Source organism: Pongo abelii, chromosome 6, assembly GCF_028885655.2.
Source record: "Pongo abelii isolate AG06213 chromosome 6, NHGRI_mPonAbe1-v2.0_pri, whole genome shotgun sequence".
Taxonomy (NCBI): Eukaryota; Metazoa; Chordata; class Mammalia; order Primates; family Hominidae; genus Pongo; species Pongo abelii.
Window position 1 is genome coordinate 47961727 of NC_071991.2, and position 24793 is coordinate 47986519.

The window sequence follows — 24793 nt, forward strand, 5'->3', positions numbered from 1 at the left end:
CCCAGGAATCTGCATTTAATGAGAATTTCTAATGTAGGTGATCCTTGTGGATCACACTTAAAGAATCTAGAGCTTGAATCCCTTGATTCAAATCCTGGCTCTGCTACTTTTTGTTGTTGTTGTTGTTATTTCAGTCAAGTTGCTTAACCTCCTTATGCCTCAATTTCTTCATTTGTACAAATAGTGTAATAACATCTCGCAGGGCTTTTGGGAGAATTAAATTGGTTAATCTAGATAAAGTGCTTAGAATGCACTGGATTATTAACTGCTGGGTTAATTCCTGGATTATTAATAGCTGAATTAATTATTAATTGCTGGATTAATTCCTGGATTATTAATTGCTCAGTAAATGTTAGCTAGATCAACCCAACAAATCACGGATGTCTTGAAATAGATTGTTTCAATCAGGTTGGTATTCTGTTAATCTGTCATTCAGATCAGCTGAGGAATATATATCTTGGGTTATGTTGGTGTGTTAGGATGGGCAAGGAGTCGTTTAATGGAGCACTGCAATGGGTTGTCATTGCTCGTAGGATAAGAACCAGACTCCTTAACTTGGTCTCTAAGCATCTGCTGGTCTGGTCTTACACCGTCCTCCCAGTCATTCTCACTGTGATCCATTCACATTTGGCTTCTTTCAGATTTTCAAAGATGCTGTGTTGCCTCCTAGCACACATGTGTTCTGTTTGGGTCACTCTTCCCTTCACTCTCGATTTATTAACTTTTACTCTTCCTTTAGATCGTGGTTTGATGTCACTTTCTCTGAAATTCTTTTCCTGATCTCACTAAGTGATTATTTGCGCTAAGAGAACACAGAGTTCATAGCCCTGTTTTTATACTCCATATCACAGTTATGCTTAATATTTTTGCCTCCTCTACTAGAGTCTGCAGGTTGTAAGGCAGAAACCTTGTCAGTTTGTTGTATCACTAGCACAAGTGCCTGGCATATAGATACTTGCTAAATTTTGATTGAGGAAGACTTGGATGGAATGATGGTTTTGGCATAAACAGTGAGGATTTGGACAGCCTTCAAGAGGATGGGAAGGCAAAGGGTGGGTGTCCCCATGGCAGAGGAAACTAGGCAGGACAGTTTAGAGGAGATGTTCCAGAAAGGTAGTAGAGAAAACCTGAGCCATCCACCATCCTGAGGGTGAAGGTTGTCTGGGCAGAGCTGAGAAAGATTGACAGTGTTGGCATTGGGTGCTGTACCTGGGTGAGACTTTCTTCCTACACTTAGTGGCATAAAGAGACAAAATGGAAAACCAGGATTCATATTCTTGAAGGTGCAAATCCAACATCAAGACCAATGGGTGGCCAGGCGTCGTGGCTCCCGCCTGTAATCCCAGCACTTTGGGAGGCCAAGGTGGATGGATCACCTGAGGTCAGAGTTCGAGACCAGCCTCTTCTCCAGCATGGTGAAACCCCATCTCTACTAAATATACAAAAATTAGCCAGGCGTGATGGCACATGCCTGTAATCTCAGCTACTCAGGAGGCTGAGGCAGGAGAATTGCTTGAACCTGGGAGGAAGAGGTTGCAGTGAGCCAAGATCGCACCATTGCACTCCAGCAAGACTGTCAAAACAAAACAAAACAAAACAAAACAAAACAAAACAAAACACCAGTGGGCTATAGCTGAGCATTTGTAGTTGGATGGATATGGGGTTTATACTGAGCTTCATTTAGGAAGAAAGGAGGCCGAGGGTGACTGTTGCTGTTTGGACAGTGGATGTGTGGTAGATGGATAGTTCAGCTTGGCTTCAAGAATCAGAAACACACAAAGAGCAGCTCCCAGCCTCCTCAGAAGCCTCATCTGGGTCATTATGGGCTGAGGGTCCCAGGCTTGCACAGACCTTTAAGGAAGAGAAGGTTCTCCTTGAAGTTGTTATAATGCCAAGGCAGATGACGATAGGACAGAGTAATTCCTTTCTCTCTAACATAAGCCCAAATTGGTGCCTTCTGTGACACTTACCATTTTCCATCAATCTCTGTGGAACTGAGGGCTTCTGCAGACCCCTGAGGGAGATTGCCACCTTATGAGCCCCCTCGAGTCTGACCAGGATGTGCAGCCATTCACTGCTCAGTGGCGACCCCTGCTGCTAAGGAGAGAGATGGCAGCACATTCAGAGTTGGTGACATTAATTCTAGTCATGCAACCCGGGGAATTTGGAGCAAGCAGGGGAGGAGTCTGAGGGGATGAAAATGGGCTGAGAAAATCCAGGGAGATCCCTAGTGTTCAGGGCGCCTTGATGAGGTGCTAATGCAGAAAAGAGCCAGGCCTGAACACTCCGTACTTACAAAATCTTCCACAAGCCGCCAGTGTAATCGCTTCATTCCAAAGGTTTACTAGGAACCACCGCAGTGCCCTCTGAGGAATACCACTGCAAACTTTAACTTTTATTTGCGGAGCTTTCAGGGCTGTTAGGCAACAAATATTTTTAAAGATACCCCTCTAATTCTCTAGGTTTAAAGTTGCAGTAATTTTAATTAGGGGTGGAGGCTGTTTATGTTTGTTTACATCCTGGGTAGGAATTAGAGTATAGATCCTCCCAGTGGGACCCCTGCTGGGATGCTCTCGAATACTTCCATTCCTGGGTATGTGAGCACCCCTGGTGCGCATGCATTGTGTGTACATGACAAGGTATCCCGAGGTGGTTCTATGACATTTCTGGACAAAAACTGTATGTGAAGAGAAAGTAGGAGAAAGCAAACTCACAATCAAATAAAAGTAGAGAGAGGGGAAGAGATGAGATTGCAGTTGATTATGGGTCTGGCAGCAGATGTTCTACACGAATCCAACTCGCTGCAGCCAGTCTGTTTCTATGGCAACAGAATCAGTAATTATTGAGCCCAGGCACTCCCCGCTTTCTCCCAACAAGGTGGAGGCTGATGAATATGAACTATCTCCAGCCCATCACCAGCTTTTTCTTTTTCTTCTTGTCCTTATTTGTTTTTTAGTTCTTTATAAGAAAAAGTGGGGGATATTGAGAAGTACCAAGAAGGGGAGCTATGTGTTTATTGACAAAAGAGCATAGGACACTAAAATAGAAACGAAGTTATTATTTTTCTCTTGTGATACGCTAAGAGAAAAGCTCTTCCTGGAAAAGCCGATGATCTCTGAAGATGCTAAATAAATGAGCAGGAGTTTCCCTGAAATGGAGGCACCCTTTGATTGGCTGATCTTTCCTCGACTCCTGCCAATCGGAGCATCCCTGGGCTCCAGCTCCATAAACATAAGCAAAGCTACATGCTTATTCCCCTGGACTTGGAGTGTATACCATTCAAAGGTGTGCAGCGGGTCTCTGTTCACATGGCTCAACTGGAAACCTGTTTCATGAACAAGCTTAGTCAGGAACCATCTGGTGGTATTCCAGCACATTGTTCTTCAGGGGGACGACTCTAAGTCGCTTTGTGGTGGCAGCAGCTTAGAATCAGTATTTGTGGTTGGGAAAGATGGACTTACAGGAGCTTGGTGAGTAAACCTCCATCTCACACATCTGTCCACCGGTATTATCAGCCTGAGCTAAATGTAGCTTTGTCCTATTGTCTGCCGAGAAAACTGAATTGGAACAAGCACATGGAGGAGCGGGCATTCAAGGGTTCCCATGATGTAGGAGACTCTGAATTCAAAAGACTGCATGCTTTGCTTGGGTCTGATCCGATCTGTAGCTGACTGTACATTATACTTGGACATTGGTTGTCTTGTTAGGATTAGTGTAAGGAGCAGAGTTCTGCTTTATTTCCCTGGGTGTTGATGCATTTCAAGAGAAAATGCTTTTAAAGCTACATTAATAATAAGAGTCAACCCTGTGTATTGCTAGGAAGAGAGAAAAAGGTGCAGGCACGGAGCCCGGAGCCGCTTGATTGTGTTGCTGGTGTTTGCATTGTGAAGACAGATGTTATTACAATGGTCTGTCAAACATTTCTTCAGACCCCTAGCCATGGAACGAAGCATCTCTTCTCCGTGTGCCACTGTTCTCTGCTTGGAAAATGTGTAACTGAGCTAGGTCATGTCCTTTCCTTTTGTGAAACCTGTCTCCAAATTGAAATATGTTTTTTAATTAATTGCAAAGATAAAGTGAAGTGCAGTTGGAAAGATTTTAGCAGTCAAAAAGCATGCTTCAAAATGACTCTATTTTGCATCCTTTCAAACCCCTGAAAAACCAGAGAGGGTTTGCAAAGTTATATTCGAGGATTGGCTCTCTGCCAGGAAAGGGATGCTCTGAGCTATTGCTCTGCTCCCTGGGGTTTAATTTTCTGACACTGGTGATGAAATTTTCAATTTCATTGGGTAGAAACAGGAAGAACAAGAAAGCAGTGCTATAAACAGGCAATAGAGGGGCAGCGTGGGGAACGAGAAACTCTTTGCCTGTAGGGACCCTTCTAGCTGCAAACTTAAAAATGTATGTGGCAAGATGCAACCCAAGCACAGAGCAGGATTCCAGACAAGTTATAATCATTCTGAACGGGGAGAGGAAAGGTAATGCCATTGGCTTGGATGCGGAGAGTGGGGTTTGAAGTTGGGGCTTCTGTCTCTGCCTAAGATCTTTTCCCCTGATTGTCTCCTGATTTTGAGGATTCATCATGTTACTTTTTTAAAAATGTGATTTCCTGTCTTATGTGCCTGAAAGTGTCATAGCACACTTGATGTCTTCTATTTACAGTCCACTTGACTTCAAATAATGGAGAGAGGAAAAGAGAATGAAGCATTATTATCTGGTTTATGAAGAAATGCACATGAAATAATCAAAAGAAATCTTATTGGGTTGTCCTTTTTAAAAAATGTCCTTTTGCACAGGAGAATGTTGTGGGTCTTCACGTGGCTCTAGAATAGAATATACTGTATCCTAAATGGGACCTGTGATGAATGGTTAAAGAAACAGAAGAGCTAGGAAGCTTTCGCCTATAGAAGACTCAAGGCAGGGTGAGGGCGACTGGGTGTCTGGGAGAGACCTTCTACTCTGTTAAAGAAGTAGGGCTGACATTGCAGGAGAGGGAGAATTTCCTAACTGCGGGTGACAATGCATCAGGGACACCTGGTCACTTGACAAGGTCAGTGACCTGTTTGTTAGCTGAAGGCCTTTCTAGAGATATAGGCTGCTCTCTGATCCCATGAGGCTCCAGATGGCTGGATACATTGAGATTTCTGCCTGACTGGAAGAGCTTGTGTGCATGTTAACTCTGCCTGCTGCACCACACTCCTCAGTACACCTCGATGCTCGATTTTGAGGAAGTCTGGTTTCTAGAGGATGTGCATTAAGTGACAGTCAGCTCTTTAGAGTCAATGTCCATTTCACCTTGGCCCCTTCTTTCCCCCAGTAGTGTCACTTTACATGAGCGAAGTGCTGGCACCTGTTGGTAAGAATGAGAGAAGAAACCAGCTTTTTATGGAAGCAGTAAAAAATGTTTACAAAAAAAAAATCTAAAACAGTAGTTCTTAAGCTATTATTGGATCATGGAACCCTTTAAGAATGTGAAAGCTATGAACCTCCTCTCTGCTTCCCCCGCCTAAAAATGTATTCATGCACAAACACATAACACTTTGATAATCAGGCATTTTAGGTTAAAGCAAGATCCCTGTCCTGGGGGAATAGCCAAGAATGTATCATACCCTGAAGTTCATTGTCTCCTTCTTTTCAGATGGGTCCGCTAAATGCTGCAGCCCCATCTCAATCTGTCCTGAGCATTTACTGTGTGCCAGGCACTGCTCGATACATTTTATATGTAGATATAATAATTCATTGAATCTTCCAGCAGCCCTAATGGGACTAATTTTTTTGCCTGTTTTAGATGAGGAAATTTAGTCGCCAAAATATTAAGGACCTTGCCGGTGTTTATCCAGCTAGGAACTGACAAGTGCTTGGTGTTTCATGCATGTCGATGTACTTGTTGCTGCGTTCATATGTGGAAGGAGAGTGAGTAGATAGGGGAAGATGGTTTCATCAGCCTGTCAGTCTGTCAAGTGGAGTCAGACCACAGGTAGTTGAATTAAACAATCATCACAATAATTAAAGTCAAATTGAAAGACATTTTGGGGTGGTTGGGTGAATTATTAATAATGCCATTTGGGAAGTTTGAGCTAAGTAAAAAGCTCATCACAAAATGCCCCATTGGTTGCCTCTTTATGTTACTGTGTGATGCACCATCTCATTCCTGTAGCATTTATTTGCCTGGTATGATTTGGGTCAATTTACCTAGGAGACCAGTTCCTTCTGGACCATCTGGGAGAGGTGACAGGTCACCAGTGTCCCATGGCTGCCCTTTGCTTGCATTTGCCAGGAATGATTTGCAGTGGCCAAAGCAATGGTGAGGGTGATGAACAACTAGGAACAACCAGGCAGCCAGTTTGGGGGTGCCCATGAACTGCAATGGCTGTAGGAATCACCAGGGCTACCATGCTTTCTCAAGACCTTGTGAGCAGGGGAGGCGGGCCCAGCTCAGAAATAGAAACTGTGTTCCTCAGAGTTTGAGGGAGAACTGATGGCTGCTAGGGCAATGTGGAGCTAGATGGGTGTGTGAATCCTCCACTCCTGGTTCAGCCACTGCATCTCCCCTTCTATCTGTTTTATAAATGGATTCACAATGAAGATGTAACAGTAAAAAAGGAGAAGGAAGGGGTTAGGCTGCTAGAAGGAAGAATAAAAGCTATTCATTTTATCTAGATGTCTTATCTGACATAAAAAAATAAGCAAGATTGCAATGCTAAGTGGAAAGGAATCTGTAGGGGTCACGGTAACAGGTTTTTAAACATGGGTTTTTGGCTATGCTTGCCTAGTATTATGCACTTTCTAGTATTATACGAGGTATGTAAATGTGTAGAAGACATTTTAACAAGTCTACTAAAAATGTACTACAGGGACAATATAGCAGATCTCATTTTACATCAATGCTGTCCAATGGAAATATGATGCAAGTTATGTATATAATTTTAATTTTTCTAGTAGTTCACCTGAAAAAAGTAACAAGAAACAGGCCAGTTAATTTTAATGATATGTATTATTTTACCTGCTATGTCTAAATTATTATTTCAACATGTATCTACAAAACTATTAACAAAATATTTACATTGAATTTTTCATGTTAAGTCTTTGAAATATGACATGTGTTTTACATTTACAACACAACTCGATTTGGATACTGGATTTTCACAGGAAATCTGTATTTAGATCTCATAAAATTCATAGTTAAAAAAGTAGATTCATGTGCACAAGTTGTTCCAAACATACATCAAAGTTTTCCAATAACTGAATTGAGTATTGGTTTTTAAATTTAAATGAGCTAAAATTAAATAAAATTTACAATTCAGCTGCACAGTCACACTCACCACACTCACTCACCAAGGCTTCCCTAGCCACGTGTTTAGTGGCTACTCTACCGGATGGTGTGGCGCTAGGATCTCAGAACATTCCTCTCACACTAGGCCAGTAACTTCTCTCACTTCATCATCATGCCACGGCACTTTTATCTCTTTTACCTCCACAAGGTACCTGGACCACCTGCTCTGGTAACAGAGAAACAGAATGTTAGTATTCACAAACATGTTAACTTTTGCTTTCACCGTTGCTCATAGTGAACTCAAGATGGACAGCTAAATCTTAGTTTCTCCATTACACTGTTTGGCAAGGGGGAATTAAAATAGTATGCTGTTTCCTCTTGCAGAAAGTCAGCACTCATCCATCTGTGGCATTTCTTTCTTCATCCGTACTTATCTTGGCCCTGCTATTTACTGTGCTCTGTGGCCCCTCTCTCAACTCAGTATGGAACGTGGGTTTAATTTTAATTATAAACAAACCATAACTGAGAAGGTAACTCTGTTGCGAGCAGATAATTCTTCATGAAGACAAGTATAAATTCAGGCTAAGGAGTGATTTAATTGCTATCATCTTATTCAATTCTACACATTTTGTTTAGTGAGAAAATATTGACTACATAGTTCTTTCAGTTAATTTGGTCTTCAAATCCGTGCCTTCAATACCAGATATTATCCTATATCTTCACCCCCCAAAAGATTTATTTTAATGTAAAACTCACCATGAAAAAGTAACCAATCTCTTCAATAACTAGATCAAAACCATCCTGCAAAGCCTTCCTAGAGGCATCTAGTCTTAGTCTCCTAATGATGTCCCCAGTTGATGATTTCCCCCAAATCAAATGGGTGAAATGAGTGAGCTTTGGAAAAGTTTAAGAGGATTGAGCTTAGAGTGAGCTTTGGCCTCCATTTCCCAAAGCTCACTGTAAGCTCAGTCCTCTTAAACTTTCCTTTAGCTCTATTAAGAATTCTGCAAAACAGTAGGAAAAAAAATCCATGTGATTGAATACCATCTTTCCTTTCAGGAATGCCTTCTGACCCAATGGTCCCCATTTCCTGCATTTTGGACAGAATTCCCAAGAATGCCTTGTGAATGTTGGTTGGAGTAAATTGTGTGGGTCCTTTACAACTTCTTTCTTTTGATAATATTACTTAACATTTTGTAGTGAAGCAACACTGGTGGAACAAATAGATTAAACCATAGGCAGGGTTGAATCTCAGAGCAAGATGAATTGCTTTGCGTATCTGCTGATTTTCAGCCAAGCCAAGGCCTAATACTCTCAGTCATGAATGGAAATTAGTGATTTGGGATTTCAGTGAGTGCAGAGATGCTGGGAAATAGCTGAACATTACATACATAAAATTATCATTACAATAAGTATCTTTGGATTACCACAGGATTTGGAAGTCTACTAATTTGCTAGCTCATTTCAAGCAATCTGTGATATTCTAGAAATACAGGACTAGAAAATTATTCATATGATGACAAGCAGTAATCTAGAATCCAATGCTTTAAAGTGTGGTTTCTAGCTTAGCGTCTAAGTTTTGCCAGTTATTTAACCTTCGTGCTTCTCAGCAACTTTACATGGGTAAACTGAAGTTTAGACTTGGTGACTTCCTATGTCATATATGTGTCAAACTTCTGAACTATCTATCTGTCTGTCTTCTGGTGCCCATGTTCCATTGAAAATAACAGTCTTTCCAGGTGTATCCAGATCGAGCTTCCAGAATCCTTCTTAACACAGCACTAAGTCAACCACTAGTGAGATATCAGAATTGTCTTCAGCTGAAACTGATTTTTCATCCTTCTCTTATGTCCTTGCCTCAGCTCAGTGCCTTGTGCAAGAGTTTGAAAAGAAGCATACAAGGAATTATCATCAGTATGCAGGGTTTTGGTGATAAGGCAGACAGCTCTTTACTCATCCTCTTGCTCAGCTGTTACGTGGAGGTGTTGCCATCTGACAAGGAGGGCTGCAGCCTTGCGCTTTGGGAGCTCACTTCTCTTTTCCGTTGAGCTGTAAGTGATGAGAGACCTGTCAAGGAGAGCTGTTCACTGGCATCATTCCCAGACCTGGAAGTATAATGAAATAAAGTTTCTTTCCAACTTGGTTGGAATTCTTGCAGCTGAATATTTAAGATAGCATCTGGGGCAGTTCTGACATCCACTTGCCTGGTTGGAAAGAAACACCCATCAGCTAATGGAACTCAGGCCTTCACACTGGTAGCCCAAGTCAGGGCTGCTCTGGGCAACTCAGTTCTAACTAGAGTCATCTAGGCCACAGGTCCCAGCAGGTGAGATGGAGCCCCCTCCTTGCCTGATGAGCCAGCGATTTGAAGTCTGCATTTCAGAAACTTTGTCATATACAAAGAGGGATATCAAAGCAGGAGCTGGTTTGAAAACCACCAACATTGGTACTGTCCCTAGACCTAGACTACTTAATGCTAAAGGTTCCAGGGCACTCTTTCTAGTACCATGAGGGCAGTAGTAGAGCCACACCTTTTAGCTTTAGAGATTGATGGGGGACAAGGGATAAAAGCCGCATCCTAGATTCCCTGAGCCAGGGTCAAATATCTGGGCAAAGTAGGCATAAGAAGCTTTGCAAAGACCACCTTATGAGCCATGCGTCTGTCCCCTCTAAAATTTTCTGAGAACTGGGTAGAGGGACTCCTTAATCTCTCTAAACCTTAGCTTCCTCATCTGTAGAAAGGGAAAAAGGTACATTTCCCATGAGGCTGTTAACAAATGAAAATATAAATGATGTATGTGTGAGTGATTAGTAAATTATAATATGTATGTGAGGGGAAAATAGTCTGATTCCATCCCTTGGATAGAAGCCATTTATTTTTCATGTCTCACAGAATGTCTAGTTCTGCTCTTTTGCCATGGAAGTTTCTCTCTACTTTCAGATTATTCTCCTAAATAATCCTCAGACACTACCCCAACCCTCTAGCATTAAAGGCCACCCAGAGAGAAAGGCACTACACTTATAAGCCAGGGCCTGGGTCAAGTTTCAGCATAGCCACCAAATAAGATTTAGGTTTCGCCATGTTGCCTCTTCTATCTTTAGTATTTTTTCTCCTGGATAAAAATATAGATTTTATTGATGCTACCTGGTACATAGAAATATTTAGAGAGCACGTTTATTAATATATCCCATGTACTCTGTGGATTGTAGAATAAGGGCTTACTATTATGCTTCAAATCTAATATCTCCTAACAACTCATCCTTGTTTATTGAGGAAGAATAATTGGAAACCTATTTCTAGGGTAGCAAAAGCTCCAGAATGTGGAGCTACAGTGATGTGTAGTTTCCTGGTTTTGGAAGCCAGTCAACATCAAATGATATTGTGCTTCTAGGGAGATGCCTGGCGGCATTCAAGAAGGCTGTGACCTGCCATAAATAATCAGTGGCTTTTACATTTGTAAGTCAAGATGTTCTTGGTCTCGGCAGATGGCCCATAAAACTTTCTGGATAGCTGAGCTTTAGCCATCCTACCCCAACTCTTTCTTCTTCTTGAAGGCATAATGAAAGCTTTGAGAAACATGTACATTTTTGGTTCTTTCACATGCAGGTTCCCAGCCACTTCTTGATGACTTTCTTCTCCACACCCCCTCCACTCCCGCCGTCCATGCATTTCATACCCATGATGTATTCTATCAAGAGAGGAGAAGGGGTGATTTCTTTCTCTGTCACATCTGGACATCTATTTACTGTAAACTTATAGCATCCTAGATCTTGAAGTAACCTGAATCCTAGGATGTCAAATAGATTTCATCTGGTGACAACTTAGGTCCCCTGGTGTGGCTTCCTAGGGCTCTACCTCTGGGCTCCATGAGCCAACAGGGAGTGAGGGGAGAGTAGTAGCATGCAGTTACCTTATTACAGGTAAAGAAAGTGAGGTTCAGAAACATTCATTGACTTGCTAATATCCACTGTTAACAAGAGACAAAGTTCATATTTTGTTGCTCAATTTATTCAACAATCAATGTTTGCTGAATGCCAACCCTGTATCAGGTACTGTTCTAGGCCTTGGGATTCCCAGCTGTGAGTATATATGGATTAACCTGCATGGAGATTTATTTTTCAGGCAATCATTAGCCTCAGAGTTGGAATTCCCTAGAATATGGAAGCTACAATAAGAAAAAATTTCAACAAACCACATTTATTTATATATTCACTAAGTCATCTGTGCATTCACCTATGCATTCATTTCCATGCCTGTTTACCTAACGAAAATTTACCCACTTTCAAAAACTGGGCCCTTGTAAGAGTTGTTTGAAAACTACTTGAAAGTAATCGGTGAAAACAAATTGTCCAACAGCTGTCTTTGCCTTCCGCCCTCCTTCCCCTCTAAACACCTAAGAGAAACTGAACTGTAAAAACAAATTCAAGAGGTGTACGCTATCCTAGTTTCACAAAGCAACCTACAAGGAGAAACCTGGGCGGACCAAATTTTTTCTACTTTATCAAAAGTTTCTGAACTGTTAGAACTGTTAAGGGAGAAAGAATTTGCAACTAAGGTGATCTAGAACTGTTGCAATTCCATGTGACTTGGGTAGAAGTATAAATGGCAATGGATATGAAAGTCTCTTATCCCCAAATTTGAACACTGTAGGTAAATATACAATAATCCTATCCACTGTGTGTGGTGATCTGTTTCTGTCTACCACTCTGACTCCCCATTACTTGCTTCAAGGCCAGACCAATGTCAGAAACACTTGCACTGATGGTTTTAAGAGCTGTACTCTCTGTGTGCCAGGCATTTTGCATATTCCTTTAGTGGGATTTCTTAAACCTTTTAAAAAATTTTCAGTGTAGTGATTATTTTAAAATTACCACATGGCATGCTCTGTCAAGCAACAAGTTTTATGGAAGAGTACATCCTCCTATGCTCAAAGGATAGAGGGCCAGACTCAGGGAGACTCCAATTCTCAGTCTCTGTCCTTTTCCTAACAGTTTCAGTAGCATGTTAAAAGCAGTGTTAAAAGGCATTTTATCCCCTTTTATAGATAAGGAAACAGACACAGAGAGAGTTAGCTTATTATCCGGTTAGTAAGTGGCAGAGTGAAGTTCAAATCCAAGTGTGTCTTGATTCCCAAGCCCACGTTTTTACTGAGGTCAGGTGCCTCCATTTCAACACCAACTGTACGTAGATCTATAGCTAATACACTGGAAAAGTAATCTTCAACCTGGGTGTTCATTCTCCTGAACGGTGTGAAGACTTTTCAAGGGAAAGGAAGGCATGGATAATTAGCCTTACAATAATCCATTTTCAGATTCTCAGCTTCCACACGTACATTAAAACTGATCATCTTGCAACTGCACCTGTGGCTTTCACACCAACGTTTCCCAACCACTGTTCTCCCTCTTGATAAAAGAAAGGCCTCTGCTCACCTCCATCAGGTCTTACTATGATGTGCTGCTCAAAGTATATAAACCTTCTCTGAGAGCCAAACAAAAGGACTTGTGACTTATCTTTTAAATAAGGAACCATAAGTGGGTCCCTATCACGTTAAGAGATGCTTTACCAATGGGATACTTCTCTTGGGTTTGGAAATTATGTATCAAAATTTGTAATAAAGTCTTGTTTTAATTAGTTTATACTAATCATAATTATGCTGTGAAGCTCAATCAAGAAGAAAAGTTTTATTAGAGCCTTCTGTTCACAGGAAGTATTTTTTAAGTTAGATTTCAGTGTGTACATGTTTTTGTTTCAGAGAAGTATGATAGGATGATTAATAAAATACTTTTAAGCATAAAATTCCATTATGATAAAATTCTGTATGAGTAGAATTGAGGTAGAGTGGGGAAAATGGGAAGTAAAATGGGAGTTTGGGTTCTAGGTCAGGCATTAGTGGATGATGGCCTGTGGGCCAAATATGGACCACTGCCTGGACTTGTAAATACATTTTATTGGGACACATCTGTGCCCATTTTTCTGTGTAATGTCTGTGGCTTCCTTCATACTACAGTGGCACAGTTAAGTAGCTATGACAGAGACTGCCTAGAAAGCCTAAAATACTTAGTATTTGGGCTTTTACATAAATCCTATTGACCCCTATTCAAGGAGGAAAATAATGATAACAATTTCCAACTATTCGAGAAGAGATTATTCGTGTATTTTTACGTGAGTCATATGGATCTCAAATCACTATTGTATGTATATTCAACTATATATTGAAAAGATGACATACAATTTTATCTTTTTTTTTTTTTTTCAGGCAAGTGTCACTCTATTGCCCAGGCTGGGGTGCAGTGGTACGATCTCGGCTCACTGCAACCTCCGCCTCCTGGGTTCAAGCAATTCTCCTGCCTTAGCCTCCCAAGTAGCTGGGATTACAGGCATGCACCACCACGCCCGGCTAATTTTTCTATTTTTAATAGAGACGCGGTTTCACCATGTTGGTCAGGCTGGTCTTGAACTCCTGACCTCAGGTGATCCGCCCGCCTCGGCCTCCCAGAGTGCTGGGATTATAGACATGAGCCATGGCTCCCAGCCAGTTTTATCTTTTAAATGTCAACATTGTAGTACACTGAAAATTATATTCTTTGAAACTATTTCAACTTTGATGAAAATTTTCTGTTTTGTTTTGTTTTTGAGACTCGCTCTGTCACCCAGGCTGGAGTGCAGTGGTGCGATCTCAGCTCACTGCAACCTCTGCCTCCCGGGTTCAAGCAATTCTCCTGTCTCAACCACCCAAGTAGCTGGGATTACAGGCATGTGTCACCATGCCTGGATAATTTTTGTATTTTTTTAGTAGAGACGGGGTTTCACCATGTTGCCCATGCTGGCCTCGAACTCCTGACGTCAAGTGATCTGCCTACCTTGGCCTCCCAAAGTGCTGGGATTACAGGTGTTAGCCACCATGCCTGGCATGATGAAAAATTTCATCAGTTGACTTAAAAATGTCTGAGCGATACATGTAGTTTTTAAAATAGGGAATGGGGAGATCACTGCCTTAGAAGACAGGATCACGAATGTGGCTTCCATAGTTCAAGACCATCCTAATGATGGACTGGAACTTGTTTCCTTCTCATGGAGCAAATTGAGGCCTATGTGGGCATCTCAGCCCTCACTCAGGCTATTGTTCTGCAACTTAGAGGGTAGCTGATAGAGACATAGGGCCCTAATGGGACATTGTCAAAGCACAGTCTCCTAAATGTCAGGCCTCAGTTATATAGATCAGAAAAATTTTCCCTGTACTGGCACTTCTGATTAGCCAGCTAGGGGAGAAAAAGAACAGCAGTCTCGCTCCAGGAAGCAGAAGGCTGGCCTTTATCAGGATGTACTTGTAGGATGGATGGGAGCCTGCACCATGCTCTGGCTTCACCGATTGGGTTGTACTGTGTCCGGAATTGGTGGGTTCTTGCTTGGTCTCACTGACTTCAAGAATGAAGCCGCGGACCCTCGCGGTGAGTGTTATAGCTCTTAAGGTGGCGCGTCTGGAGTTTGTTCCTTCTGATGTTCGGATGTGTTTGGAGTTTCTTCCTTCTGGTGGGTTCGTAGTCTGGCTGGCTCAGGAGTGAAGCTGCAGACCTTCGCGGTGAGTGTTACAGCTCTTAAGGCAGTGCGTCTGGAGTTGTTTGTTCCTCCCGGTGGGTTCGTGGTCTTGCTGGGTTCAGGAGTGAAGCTGCAGATCTTCGCGGTGAGTGTTACAGCTCATAAAAGCAGCGGTGGACTCAAACAGTGAGCAGTAGCAAGATTTATTGCGAAGAGCGAAAGAACAAAGCTTCCACAATGTGGAAGGGGACCCAAGCGGGTTGCCACTGCTGGCTCGGGCAGCCTGCTTTTATTCTCTTATCTGGCCCCACCCACATCCTGCTGATTGGTAGAGCCGAGTGGCCTGTTTTGACAGGGCGCTGTTTGGTGCCTTTACAATCCCTGAGCTAGACATAAGGTTCTCCAAGGCCCCACCAGAGCAGCTAGCTACAGAGTGTTGATTGGTGCACTCACAAACACAGGGTGCTGATTGGTTTGTTTACAAACCTTGAGCTAGATACAGAGTGCCAATTGGTGTATTTACAATCCCTGAGCTAGACATAAAGGTTCTCCAAGGCCCCACCAGAGCAGCTAGCTACAGAGTGTGATTGGTGCATTCACAAACCCTGAGCTAAACACAGGGTGCTGATTGGTGTGTTTACAAACCTTGAGCTAGATACAGAGTGCCGATTGGTGTGTTTACAATCCCTATGCTAGATATAAAGACTCTCCACGTCCTCACCAGACTCAGGAGCCCAGCTGGCTTCACCTAGTGGATCCCGCACCGGGGCTGCAGGTGGAGCTGCCTGCCAGTCCTGCGCCCTGAGCTGGCACTCCTCAGCCCTTGGGTGGTCGATGGGACTGGGCGCCGTGGAGCAGGGGGCAGCGCTCGCTGGGGAGGCTCGGGCTGCACAGGAACCCACGGAGGCAGGGGAAGGCTCAGGCATGGCGGGCTGCAGTCCCGAGGCCTGCCCCGCGGGAAGGCAGCTGAGGCCTGCTGAGAAATCCAGTGCAGCGCCAGTGGGCTGGCACTGCTGGGGGACCCAGTACACCCTCCGCAGCCGCTGGCCCGGGTGCTAAGTCCCTCATTGCCTGGGGCCGGCAGGGCCGGCCGGCTGCTCCAAGTGCGGGGCCCATCAAGCTCACGCCCACCCGGAACTCCAGCTGGCCCACAAGCGCCGCACACAACCCCGGTTCCCGCTCGCGCCTCTCCCTCCACACCTCCCTGCAAGCTGAGGGAGTGGGCTCCGGCCTTGGCCAGCCCAGAAAGGGGCTCCCACTGCAGCGGTGGGCTGAAGGGCTCCTCAAGTGCCACCAGAATGGTAGCCCAGGCAGAGGAGGAACCGAGAGCGAGCGAGGGCTGTGAGGACTGCCAGCACGCTGTCACCTCTCAGTACCACTCAAGTGGACATTTAAGCCTGCTTAGAAACCTTGATGCATGTTATAGTTTGAAATATGTCCTCCTCAAAAATATATACCAGAGTCCTGGCCTGGCATGGGTGGCTTACGCCTGTAATCCCAGCACTTTGGGAGGCCGAGGTAGGTAGATCACCTGAGGTCAGGAGTTCGAGACCAGCCTGGTCAACATGGCAAAACCCCATCTCCACTAAAAATACAAAAATTAGCTTGGTGTGGTGGTGGGCGCCTGTAATCCCAGCTGCTCAGGAGGCTGAGGCAGGAGAATCGCTTGAAACCGGGAGGTAGAAGTTGCAGTGAGCCGAGGTTGCGCCATTGTAGTCCATCCAGCCTAGGCAACAAGAATGAAACTCTGTTTCAAAAAACAATAGATATAGATATACATATACATATAGATATATAGATTGAAGTCCTAACCTCAGAAAGTTCCCTTATTTGGAGATAGGGTCTTTACAGAAGTAATCAAGTTAAAATGAGGACATCGGATGGACCCTAATCCAGTGTGACTAGTGTCCTTATAAAAAGGGAATATTGGATGCAGAGACAGACATGCATAGAAGGAAGATGATGTAAAGAGACACAGGGAGGAGACAGTCATCTACAGGCCAAGGAGAAAGGCCTGGAACAGAGCCCCTTACAGCCTTCAAGAGGAACCGACCCTGCTGATGCAGACTTCCAGCCTCCAGAACTGTGAGACAATGAATTTCTGTTGTTTAAACCACTCAGTGTGCCATACTTCGTCATGGCAGCCCTAGCAAACTGATAGAGTGCACTCAAAAGCACAGATTCTTTCCATGAACTTTCCAAAGCCCAGAGACTTCTGGTTCTTCTAGCTGTGTTTTGAAATTGCCACATGGCATAGGTCATCAGGATACTAATTGTTATCTCCTTCCCCTAAGAACAATTAAGGTCAAAGACTGGAGCCAGAGCTCTTGGGTTTAAGTCCCATTAGCTGTTTGACCTCTGGCCCAAATGGTGTCTCTTGTAAAATAGAATAATAATACCTGCTTCTTAGATTACTTGGAGGACCAGGTGAATTAATAACATGTAAAACTCTTGGTGCTCGGCACATAATAAGTGCTGGACAATGAAACATTGATTGCCATTGTTGGGGGGCCAGAAAGCAACCACTGCCTGAGAGCACCCCAGACCCATGAATCACACAGCAAGAAAGAAAGCCCGCATGCTCCCCTGGAATTCTAGAAGTTTTATTTGTGAAATTACCTTACAAATGTTGGAGAGGTTTAAAAAAATCTCTGCTTGTCTTTTCTCTTGTTTTATCCTGTCTTATTCTTGGAAAAGTTAATATTTGAGAATAGCTAGCATGTCCTATTAATCCCTTTTTTAAAAAAGGATCCGCTCCGACACCAGTTGGCAGTTAGGTTTCATCAGTCACTCGAGATTATGGATTAACTCACTGATCTTTTTACCCTTTGAGCTAATTAGCCTCTGGACAAATACCGCTAGTCACAGAGGCCAAGCACAGCTGACCAAACACAGTTCAAAGAGTAAATTTAGTGAGTAAATAACGCCAGGCTTAGATCTCTTGGTAATACTGCTTTTCTGAATCACTGGAATCTGGATGATCTTTCCTTCCCAGGGAGAGATGGAAGTGTAATGTTTACAACCCTTCAAACCAACAGGAAAAAATGTAACGAATTAAGTCAGCTACTTCCTCTCTTAACTCCTCCTGTTCCCCCATTTAAAATGATTTATTTTCTTATGTCTTCAAATAACAAGCTCAGTTTGACTTTAAATGACTTAAGTGTATCCTTTGGGACAGTTGTTTAATAGACCTCTCTCAAAGGGAGGCTTCCCTGGATGCCCAACTGAAATGTAATTTTTCTCAATTTAATTTAATTATCACCACCTGCCAAAACTTTCTCTCACCTCCACAAAGCACCTTGAACAGTTCATGCCTCACTTTGGTGGTAAGGCCTGTTAAGTACTTGTAGATAATTATCCTCTTAATGTTTGGTGAAACTCAGTATTTCTAGACCTTTTGTTCTTTGCTAAAGAAGACTTCTCCAGGTAGTCCTTTCCAGGCTCCCTTCAAGTTGTAATGATTCATACACACAACTTCACCAGTGAGGCCTCCATACCTGGGTTTCCACAGCTGCAGGGAGAACATCTCCCAAGGGTGGGCCCATCTCCTTGGCAATGGCAGTGAGGATGGTGTGTCCATTCTGATGTCCAGCTCTGTCAGGTACCAGGTAGCTGGAATGGCAAGGCTCCTGGCCTCTCCCCTCATGTCTCCCTCATGTGAGCAGCCTTATCCTGTGCGTCCATGTTCTTCTGAATGCCGTGTTTCTTCCTAATCCCACTCTGGAGAAGCAGGAGTTTCAGATTGAGTGGCCAGCTCTGACATTGCACAATCACATACCTAAGTAACTCAGGTTTTGTTTTTTGTTCTTGCATTGAGGAAAAGAGAAGACAGGAAGCTATTGTGCTCTTATTTCAGAAGAGTGGTAAAAGTGTGGTCATTTTGTCACTTGTCACCAGTATTCAGTGATTCAACAAAACCTTTATCAAGTGAATACTACATGCCTAGTAATGTGCCAGGGACATGGAAGGAATTCAAAAAGAATACAATCCAGCTTTTGCTCTCAGGGATCTTAGAAAACAGTGAAAAGCTTATAAGATTGTAAGCAACATTAGCTAGTTAACCACAGAGTGGGAAGCCTCCAGTGGACTAAGTTGCAGTCCACTGTTTTGTGGCTACCACATTTGGAAAAAGCACACTCCACACTGGCATGGTTTTCCCAATCAGGTTATCATGTCTGCTGCCCAGCTGCATCTGGATAAATTGTGTAATATGATTTTATTGTATAGAATGCAGTGCATGTGTGTGTATTTGACAGAGGAAGATTACCAAGAAATAATTCATGGAACAAAGAAGGTATTAGGACAGCATACAGCGTATGATCCCTGGGGGGGGGGTGTGTGTGTGTGTGTGCGTATGTGTGTGTATTAAGTGTATGAATGTATTTGTGTGTGTGTTTTTGTGTGTGTTTACATATATAAGGAAAGCCTGAAAAATGAATACAATGCTATGAAGAGTGAATAATGCTGGAGAATGAGACTGGAGAATCCAGAAGAAGAGTTTTATTTTTAGTATAGTATTCTTTAGTACATATTTTTACTATCGGTATATTTTGACTTTTATAATAATTTTATTTAACCATCAAAGTGAATTCTTGAGAAATATAAATCTTGTTAAAATATTAAAAATAAAACCCCTTACAATAATATGAACAACAGGGAAGCGACTAAAGGGGTTCATAAAGGGAATGTTTTACTCTTGACTTTAATTATTAAAGAAATATGATTTATTTAGAGTTTGTTTTGGAAATATTTAAAGCAGTGATTTCCATCCTTTACTGGATATAGTCATCTTTTGAGTCTTTTAAAAATTAAGACCCAGCCCCAGGATCATCCCAGACTTTCTAAGCCAGAATTTCAAGTGAGGCTTAAGCAAGTGTGTTTTTAAACAGCACACACACCCCCCACCCCACACCCCCACCACATACTACACACATATACCACCAGCAGCTTCCTCAATCAATTCTGATGTGCACCAACTTAAGGCATAAAACTAGAGAAGTGATGCAAGTCGGGGGAAGCAATTGTGGCTGTAAACATACTGAGTTAAACTTCCTGTGAAATGATGCAGATCTTAAATTGGGCTGAAAAACAATATACAATATCATGAATATTGAATTCACCACATATCATTATCACCCAAATATGAGAAAAAGCTAGAAATGCAAGAAGAACAAAAATATAGCTGGACTGACATTCATTACACTATTACTGTATTATGTTAAAATATAATATGTAGAATACTTCAATATTATATGTGTCAACTAATAGGTAGATATTGAATTGATACCTTTACTTTATAATGTCTTTACATTATAACTGTATTATGTTAAAATATAATATATAGAATACTTTAATAGTATAATTAACATGTCAACTAATAGGTAGGTACATACTGAATTGATACCCTCCACTGAGATTATGCCTTATTTTTCAGTATCCACGCAACTTTTTCAAAAATGCATCACTTACATGGCTAAAGATCCTCAATAAATTCTCAAAGGCTTTTAAATAACCACTGAACCAAAGAGGAAATCTAAACTACTACTAAAGATTACAAAAATGATGACAGAACATCACATGCCAAAACTTATGGGATATAGCCAAAGCTGCCCTCAACTAGTGTATTTGTAGCACCAAAATTATTATTTTTAAATTATTTATATAGAAAGAATGAAAACAAATCAACTCAGGATATAACTCATTTTAGAAAATAACAACAAAGGCACCCAAAGAATACAAAAGGAAAGATAATGAAAGGCAATAAACTAGAAAATAAATAATAGAATCAATAAGTGAATCTAAGAACTATTTCTATTAAGGCAATTATTTAATAGAAATAATTGACAATTGACATTGACAATCTATCAAATAAAATGTAGAGAAAATGTAAGAATTAACAAAATTAATTGAAAATGACATAGAGACATAGAGCTGATTAAAATATTATTAATGAATTTAATGGGTGGCAATATGCCAGTGTGCTTTACAAAGCTCAATTAGTACACCCAGACACGCATGCCTGCACAAACAAAATAACTATAGGCTATCTGTGAATAATATATTTGGGATAAAATATATACATTGCTAATAAAGCAAAGTATCATACTTTGACAGTTGAAGTATAGATTAGTACAGTCTTTCTGAAAATGGCAATATGTATTAAGAACTTAAAATTTTCTGTGATATTTATCCTTCTATTCCAAGTCAAAGACTTTATCCTAAGAAAATCAGAAGTGCGGAATAAATATTCTTTGATATTTTAAGAGAGACCTTAGGAAGACTCATGTCATTGGAGTGAGCTGATGATATTAATGGTTGTAGAGAGAAATAAAACCAATAGAATGATTTCATCTAGAAAAAAAAGCATGGAATTATAAACTTAAAAATAATTCTGGAAGACTCTGCACCACAATGTTAACACTCATTATTGGAGTGTAAGGATTACAAGTGATTTTTAACTTCTTCCTTTTATTTTTATATTTCTTCCTAATATTATTCAATTAGAAGGTAATATTTCTATAATTAAATAATAAACTTACTAAAACAAAAATTTAATATAAAAATAATGGAAGGGTTATAATAACAGGCAAAGCAGATACAAAAATCATGCCTGCATAATATATTGAGACTGAGGATGCCACCAAATCCTGATGTTCTCTGGTTAGTTTGTTTACTTTCCATTTCCCTGAAAGGGGCATGAATGAGAGGTGGAGGGAGAAGATATTAGCTAGGATGTGTTCTCTTTCCAAAGCCTGAATTCTTTTTTATTTCGTGTTTCCATCATTGGGTCTTTTATCATTAATCTCTAAGATGTCAGCTGTTCATCACCAGGTGCCTGAATCCCTACCACAAACTCCTTTGGGTATTACCTATCCAGGGACACGGATTTCTCTTGTTCTTTCCTTTCTCTGTCCTTTCTCTCCCTGAATCTGAGCTTCTTTCTGGAAGTGGTCAGCAGCACCCTCCCTTTACCAGAAGTGCAAAGTTTGGCCAACACTCCCCCTAGTGGCAATTTAACAAACTCCTGAACTGACCAACCCAAAAGCCAAGGACGAGCACTGATGCCACGCTGGGTTAGCTGGGGCACTTGTTAATTAAAGACATATCACTGGGCCCTACCTCAGGAGTGTGGCCCAGAAATGGGTATTCTTTTTTAACAAGCATCTCAAGCATGGGTTTTTGTCCCATTTGTACCCTTCCTTTGTCATTTTTATGGAATACATAGTGATTGGGATTCAGTTTTTTATAGAAACTTGATTCCAATTTTTAGTACTGAATGTGAAAAAAGCATTCAAGCTTCAAATCGATTGGCCTAGAGCATATATTTCTATATATTTTAGAGAAAAGAGGCAATATGTTAAGAGAGAAGCTCTTGTAAACTAAATATACATTTCTAAAAAGAATAGAGACCAGAGGCGTTTGTTATTAATGTCCTCCAGTGAACACTTGTGAAAAGACTAGCTGCTGCTTTATTCTAACTGCAGCTATGTCAGTGTATAAATTACAACCAAGCACGTTATACCTTGGCACTGTTGCTTTCTTATTCTCCATGTCTATTTCTAAACATCCCGTATACCTGAAATTTGTTCTCCAGTGGCCAGTGAGCCAGCCTCTTTGGAGCAGCCTACTGATTTAATCAACATGCTGCTTATCATGTTTTCCAGATGGTTAATGCATCTCTTAAACAAACTGGCCCTAATTTGAACTGTTGTTTCTATTCTGGTCCTTTCTGAAGAACAATTTGTCTTATGGTCAAAGTTTCTTTTTCATTGTTTCTCTGCAGGCTCTGGTGGTGTCTTTTTACCACTTCTTTGTTCAAAACTGTCAAGTGGCACATTAATTCAATTCATTGATGCTAATCATACATGGAGGAAAAAGAAGACAGTTCATATTAATATCAACACATTTCTCAAATCATTTATCACTTACGTGTAAAGTTGTAGAGAACAGATTTGTCAGAATTATTGATTGAGAAAGGAAAGAGCCCTTTGTTGTGGAACCATAGATTGGTGTTTTCTCTTCATTGCTGCTTCTGCTTCGAGAAGAAGTGTAATCTTGTCATGTGAAACAGCATTATTTGGGGAGCAGTAGATACAGGCCAAGTTTTTAGGAGTCTCACTTAAAAACCCGTGCTCTTAATTTTCAGTGTTACACAAAGGATTCCAAATATAAATAACCTTCACGCTGACCCATAGATTCAGGTCTGATTCCCATTTCGCAAATGGGAATACGACCAAGGTATACAGTTAGGTCATATAAAAGTGACATTAAACTCATATTGGCAGAATGCCATTGTCACGTGACTTCTGCAATAATGAATGGCTGAAAGTAGGCAAGATAATGTAAGACTTGAATGGGGTTGCATTCTGAAAGGAAGGCAGCCAGAGGTCCTGAGAATTAAATGGAGGAGCTGCAGTAAAAATATGGCTCTATTACACCAAGCATTTTCCTCTTTTCCTTTCCATTGCCTGTCTGAGATGATTTGGCAGAGTTTAAAAATAAATGAAGTGTATTCATTTTTCCTTCAGAGTTTTGCTTTGAAGGCTTTTGGTAAGGGGAAAAAATGAAATATGAACACAGGCAGGATGGGGGATCAAGACATCAAAATGTAAGCATTATATCCGACATATATATCCTTATGTGGGGAGGTATGCTTGCTTCCAATTAAGGTCATATCATACAGGCAGATGTGATGCTTCCAAGCAGTGTTAATGATCTGCTAGGTAATGCAGGGAAATGATGTGTTTGGAATGGGTTTTTTTCCCCATTTGTACCTTTCCACTGTCTTCTTTATGGACTGCAACATGTAATGATTGGGATTAGGTTTTTTATAGAAACTTGATTTAAATTTTCAGTACTGACTAGAGACAAGATTCTTTTGCAGGCATATCAGTTATGTTGATCATTGCTTTTCACATTTTATTGTAGCTGCCAAATCCTTATTATAAACAGAGTAGAACCCTACATATAAAACCCACGAAAGGGCAACTCTGAGGGAAACCAGGTTTAGCATCTCGGCCATTCCCCTTATTGAGCCATTTTCTCCAGTGCCTCCCTCTCTTCTCCCATAGCCGAGTCCGAAAACAATCTTCTGGGAGAAAGAACAAGGTTTCTTCTGTATAACCTAGGGGAAAAGCGCCTTTAATTATTCATTCATTCTCTGCTGGAACAAATATTTATTCGGTGCCTATGATAAGCCAGGCCCTCCCTCTTCTAGACACTGGGCTGCAGTAGTGAGGAGGAAAGACAAGGGGACTGTCCTCAGGGAGGCAGCAGGGGAGGCAGCCAGGCCACCCCAGCCATGATGCCATGAATACATTAAGAATGGGGAGAACCGGATCTTAGGGAGGGAACTCATGGGGAAAGGATGGTTGGGCAAGGCCTGTGGAAGAAACCGGGATGCTGAGGAAGAGTGGCCACATCAAGAGCTTGGGAAAAAGTGTTTCAGGACAGGAAAGCTCCTGGAATCCCAGAGACAGAGGTATTCAAGGAATGGGAAGATGGCCAGAGCCCATCCTGGATGTGGGATGCTGGGGGTGATAGTGGCCAAGAGGTCAGAGGGAAGCAAGGCCAGTTGGAGAACATGTACTAGGCTGTGATGGAAACTCAGTATTTTTCATTTCAAGTTTGCTTTTAACCTTGGTTTGTTTATTATTAAACATCTTATGACTAAGCTGTTTATATGTGTATTCCTTCGACTTCCAAAATGGCTTTGTGGTAACTCACGTATGCATTGTGTATGCACAGGTTCATTTGGTTCATAAAAGCTCCAGACCATGTGAAGGAAGAAGGAAGTAGGTTAACTGTAGGGTATTGTAGATAGTGGGATTGAGAATTTAAAAGCCAGAGTAGAAAAAAACAAAAAAAGAAAAGAATGGCTTACATAATTCTAATTAGTTAAAAAAGGAAGGCCCTTCATTCTTAAGGAAAGAAACATCTACTACTAAATTCTAAACCTAATGTACAGACTTAAGTTTCCAAAT

General features: G+C 41.5%; 1 protein-coding gene across 7 annotated transcripts in view; it reads left to right on the forward strand.

The window, feature by feature from the left end:
* The window catches only part of ELMO1 (engulfment and cell motility 1), a 593731-nt gene that overhangs the window by 458251 nt on the left and 110687 nt on the right, over positions 1–24793 (forward strand). Inside the window, 1 exon segment of one of the 7 annotated variants that reach the window (NM_001132281.2) lies at positions 3260–3470. The gene's annotated coding sequence lies outside the window, so the exon portion shown is untranslated. 7 annotated transcript variants of the gene reach the window in all.